General features: G+C 49.4%; 1 pseudogene; it reads right to left on the bottom strand.

The window, feature by feature from the left end:
- The window catches only part of LOC100940489, a 13161-nt pseudogene extending 10719 nt beyond the window's left edge, over window positions 1-2442 (bottom strand).
- Window positions 2443-5790: the final 3348 nt, after the last annotated feature.

The following is a 5790-nucleotide window of genomic DNA, read 5'->3' as shown; positions in this document are numbered from 1 at the left end:
TGAGAGAGGGTGCCAGCCCAGACCATTGCCACCAGCCAGGCTCTGTTGTCTCTCTTGGGCGGGACTGTCTAGAACAGGAAGATTTGGGGAACGTGGATGCCAGAGAGGTCTAGGGGGCATATCGATGGGTGGGGTGGTCTCTACCAGTACTGACAGATTACCTAAAGTGAGCTAGGTTCTGTTTCTTTAGTTCCTTTGCAGCTCGGCTCATCTGAGGAAAGGGGGAAAGGAGTCCGGACGGTTGTGCCGAAGGGTTTTTGAGGGAAGTCCTGAGGCGTGAGGGCCAGAAAAGTCCCAAGGAGACCTTGAGGCCCCTGACTGCCCGGACTTGGGTCAGAATGATGAGCAGGGAGAGTAAATGAACCTTTCTCTCAGAAGGGATCTGGGGCTCTCCTGCCGTGGATTCTGGGAAACCCTGGGAGTAAAGCAGCCCCGACCTGTGAGGCGCAGGTATCTCTCAGGCTGGAGAGATGTGGGGTCCCTGGGGCTGACGGGACTGGGTCTTCTCAGGCTGCAGGGATCTGGATTCCTGAGGGATTGGAGAAGTATATGGAAATGTCTTTGAAAGCATCTTTGACCTAGAGAAAGTAACAAATTTTATCAGTATGTATCAAGCTGGGCCTTTTCCTCCACCTTGCGTGTAGGGTATAGTCTCTGTCAAACAAGGGTAAAAGTCCCTCTCTCCCCAGATTCTTTCCTGTTTAACTGAGCAAACACTAAACACTAAGGGATTCCTCAGGCTGGAATTTGAGGGGCTGGGTTGGGGGTTTGTAAGAGATTCACACCTCACAGCAAAGGCCAGTGAACTCCTGTCAGTGTGCCCGTCTCTTCCCCCCCCCCGCCCACTCGGAGCCCCTCGGGCCGTAAGACGTGGGGGAGACCCAGGTACCGTCTGCAGCGCCCCGTCGCTACACACGAGCCGCCAGTCAGCGTTCCGACCGGAGCGGTCTCGCCAACCCACCGTCAGGAGGCACTAAAGGGCTGAAGCCCTGCGGGTCAGTCACAAGCGCCACAGAGTTCTGAGGGGCGGTCGGGGCTGTTCTTTCCCGCCTCAGCAAGGCCCCGCCCACCCCGCCGTGTTCAGCTGCGTTGAGTCTCGCACCTGTGTGAAAACAGGTGCCAGCGCGCATGCGCGCAGACTCGCGGTATTCTTTGCTTCATTTTCACAATGTGGCGACCCTGAGTGGTCAGCTGGGGCTCCTGGCGTCCGGCTGTGCACAGTGGTCCTCTGGGTCAGCAGTGCACATTGTCCTGCTGACAAAGGCTGTAGCTGCCGGGATCAGTGTTGGGGACCCGAACTCACTGCGGTCCAGTTCAGGCATTTGTGGCTGCGCAGGGCCTCTAGGGCGGGGTGCGTCCCCGCGCTGTGCCGGCGACCCCGAAACTGTGCCTCCCCCCGGGGCTGGCAGCGGCTCCCGGGCCCTGAGGCCGAGGGTGAGAGGGCGCGGATCCGGGTTGTCTGCCCGCGTTTGGGGAAGGGGGTGAGCGCCCAGGCGGCGAGAGGCTGCGGAGACCCCCGTGGGGTGCGCACGACGCTGGATAAAGACTTCTCAGGCAGTGATTGGGGTAGAAAGAAGTTCAAACTTGATTTGTTTTCCGGAGAAGGCGAGAGGAGGGAAGGGAGGGAGAAGAACCATCTGGTGGAGACAATGCGGTCGCAGTTGCCTTCTCAGGCCTATCTCAATCCTTGGAATCGGGTTTTGGTAGGAACCGAGGCCAGAGGGTTGGAGTGGGGACTCACAGCCTGCTGTCGGCTTAGGGCTGTTGCTGAGAAAGAAGTCTTAGAGGTCACAAGCCAGGCCACAGGGGTTTTAATTAAACAAAAGGGGAAGTGGTATGGCAAGTTTTTTCTTAGAGGGGTAATTTTGGGCTATGAGTTTTTTTGTCTTTGTTTGTTTACTTTCCTTAGTAGGACCGGTTATTAGTAAGACCTCCTTTCAATCACCAGGTTGTTCTGAGCTGGTTGGAAGAACAGAGTCTGGACTTGGTTCCAGAATTTGCTCAGGAAATGGGTGTTGGTGGCTGAGGAGCTGTCTCAGGAGGTAAGGGGGATCGGGGAGGGTGTGAAGGATCCCCCGATTCAGTCCAGCAGCCAGAATGGCCTCCTTGTGTCCCCAGGATGGTCCAGCCCAGAACCTGGCCAGGATGGGCACTCAGGAATCATTAGTGGACTTCTAGGCGGATAAATGGAGTAGCCTGGCAACAACTGTAGTATCAAGGAGAGAAGTCTGAGGGTTCCGGTACTGGGTGCTTGCTCTGTCCTCTGGGGAAGGTCTGATATTCCCCTTTCCGTGTTGTCCCCAGGCTAGGCCTGATGCTTCTTCTCACCCCACAGACCACTGTGATACCCCCCCCCCCAATTGATGTCTTGAGGTTGCCTTTTCTGTGGAAGAGGTCTCTGAGGACCTGGTACTGGCCCTGCACAGGGCTCATGACCTGCATGACCCTCTGTAAGCTCCCTGGTCACCCATAAAGGGGGTCTGTTAGCATCTTTATTTGTGCAGAGTGAATAAATTCACACAGCCAACAGTAGGCAAGCTGGTATTTCCCAATCTTTAACCCTTCAAATACTATTTTTCATGACTCCAGGAAATGGCTCTAGGCTGAATTAGTGAGTGGGTTGGCAAATCTCAGGACTAAAAGGAAGCTGCAAGAATATCTAGTCCTGCCAGTGGGTCATGAGGCAATATACCTCGGTGAGCACTATGCACAGGAGCTCAGCTTTGCTGAGAGGGTCTGAGATTTCCTTCTCCTAAATAGGACCTGAGAAGAGTGAGCAGGTTGACTTGTTCTGGAGTTTTGGGGTCTCAGGTCTGGGGCAGGCAGATGAAGTGACTGGAGCTTTTAGGGAGCCCATAGGGAGGGAGGCAGTGCATCCTGGGGGAGGGTGTGGGTTCTGCTGTAGGTAGACCTGAGTTTGCATCCTAGTCACAGCCCATTGGCTGTGGGATCTTATGTAAGGCACTCATGTGGTCTGAGCTTCTGATAACTCATCTGTGGGCATAGAGACAATAATTTTCTCTCATATCATGGATATTATGTCTGTAAATCCTTTAGCACTGTGTGAGTGGTCAATAAACAACCGTCCAGGTTATTAAAATGTAATCACAATTCTGTTACTATAATGTATTGTGTTTCCCTGTGATCAAATGGGACATAGGGATCAGGTCTGACTGACCCTTCCCCATGAGGCCGTTCTCTAGCCCAGGAAGGGATTCTCAAACCAATTTTCTTCAGTGTCTATAGAAATAATGGGGACATGCAAGCAAGAGGGAATATGGTAAGGTGTGTGGTGGCATTTAGTAACTCTCCAGGCCGTAGACTCGAGACATGGGAAGCCAGTAAGGAGGGTTTCCATGAGGTCAGCATTTCCCACAACGGAAACTGAGTCTTTATGTTCTGGAGACGTGGAGTGTCCTCTGAGATGACAGGCCTGGACCAAGTGGCACAGTGTTGGTCCTGGGGACCCACCATGTCATTGGACCTTTGACTCTAGTGCTGCACTGTTGAGCACAGAATTCTCTTGCTGTTTGGTGTATTCCCCTGCAGTCAACCTGGCAACATTGTGTGTGTGTGTCTTCAAGTTTTTGCTGGTATATCTATACACACTTTCATTTGTAAGTATCCAGATAAATATATATGTAAATGTACAAACTATAATAGAATCACCAATTATGTACAGTTCAATGACCTGTATTTAGTATTCATTATATTTTGGATATCTATCATCAATCTATTTATTCTTTACCCTTTTTATTGGGAGGGGCTGAGTTTGAACCCGCCACCTCCAGCAAATGGGGCTGGCACCCTATTCCTTTGAGCCACAGGTGCTGCCCTATTCTTTACTCTTGTAAACAGCCAGACAGTATGTTGTAAAAAGAATTATAATGAGTAGATAACATGGCTATGTCTGGGGGTTTACACCTGTAATCCTAGCACTCTGGGAGGCAGAGGTGGGTGGATTGCTTGAGCTCAGGAGTTGGAGACCAGCCTGAGCAAGAGTAAGACCCAGTCTCTAAAAAAACAGCTGGGCATTGTGGTGGGTGCCTGTAGTTCCAGCTACTCAGAAGGCCTGAGGCAAAAGAATCGCTTGTGAACAGGTGGTGCCTGTGGCTCAAAGAGTAGGGCACCAGCCCCATATACTGGAGGTGGCAGGTTCAAACCCAGCCCTGGCCAAAAACTGCCAAAAAAAATTTTTAATTAAAAGAATTGCTTGAGCCCAAGAGTATGAGGTTGCTGTGATCTATGACCCCATAGCACTCTATCCAGGGCAACAAAATGAGACACTGTCTTAAAAAAAAATGAGTAGATAACTTCACATGATCTACCTGTGCTACAGTGTACCTATTTCACAGCCACCTATCACTATCCATGGAAATTTTAAGTTTCAGAACTGTAAAGAAAAGTAAAAATTCCAGGACCTTCCCAAACTCCTTATGCAAAAGGAAAGGTCAAACCTGGAGGCTGAATCATGAAACACACTCTTCCAAATGAATATTTGTTACTAACATTATGTGTTAGGCAAATCCCTGCAGGAAGATAAAAGGCTTTAGGCATCTGTGAAGGACTGTCCCCTCAGATCATTCATGGGGAAATGTATAACTAAATTTCCTAAAAACCTCTTTGGAAAAACAGTCACAGATTTGTCTGTTTAGGGTGTGCTTTAATGCTGGCTTAATAATCCTGGATGGATTGAGATCCTTGCTTTAGTCACTCATTTCAGTTGCCACTTAGTAACCAGGAAGGCATCCCTCTGAGTGGCACCCCTTTGACTTTCAGTAATTCTTCTAGTGGTGCTTGGGATAAGTGAGAGTCTTAGTCTAACCTTGTGTGGTTCACCAGTGGTCAGTGACTGCTCTCTCCCAAGGTTCCTGTCTCAAAATTTTTGCTTTGAGATGTAATGCTTATCTTGCCAGGGAACTTCCCTAAAGAATTTTTGCTAACAAGGCTTATTTTGACAGGGAACTCTGGAAAGGAATTTTGCCAACTTCTGATAAGGAAGATGAGTTTTCTGCTTATGTGACAACAGTGAGCAACTGGGGCACAATTTCTAGGTAAGGAGCTGGTTTGGGGTTTTGGCTTAGAATTTGATAGCTGAAGGTTAAGGTTGATCGTCAGCTGGCTATAAGTTTTCCTTGTTCTCCGAGATTTCAATGCTATGTGAATTGTGCATTTGCTTTTCTGGTTTTGGTTTGAGTCTGTCTTGTATCAGGTGTTGGCCAAAACTGACAAAAGCTCTAAATTATGGAAAATAAGACTTCCACAATTGACGAAAACCCTTGGTGTTGCAGAAAATAAAGTTCCTCCACGAGACACAATACCAGTTAAAAGAAAAGAAAATGTTTTACTCCAAAATATATTTCTTTGACTTTTTAAAATTAAATTGTAAACACACAAACCATGTATACATTGATGTATTTATGGGGTTAGAGTTAGGGATTAGGGTTAGGGTTAGGGATAGGGTAGGGTTAGGGGTAGGGGTAGGGTTAGGGGTAGGGGTTAGGGTTAGGGGTAGGGTTAGGGGTAGGGGTAGGGTTAGGGGTTAGGGTTTAGGCTTAGGGTTAGGGTAGGGTTAGGGTTAGGGTTAGGGTTGTTAGGGTTAGGGTTAGGGTTGGGTTAGGGTTAGGGTCAGGGTCAGGGTCAGGGTTTAGGGTTAGGGTTGTGGTTGGGGTTGGGGTTGGGGTTAGGGTTAGGGTAGGGTTAGGGTTAGGGTTCGGGTTCGGGTTCGGGTTAGGGTTCGGGTTCGGGTTAGGGTTAGGGTTAGGGTTAGGGTTAGGGTTAGGGTTAGGG

The sequence above is a fragment of the Otolemur garnettii genome, unplaced genomic scaffold (assembly GCF_000181295.1).
Source record: "Otolemur garnettii isolate 467f Iridium unplaced genomic scaffold, OtoGar3 scaffold00364, whole genome shotgun sequence".
Classification (NCBI taxonomy): domain Eukaryota; kingdom Metazoa; phylum Chordata; class Mammalia; order Primates; family Galagidae; genus Otolemur; species Otolemur garnettii.
This window is presented reverse-complemented; position numbering and strand designations above follow the sequence as displayed.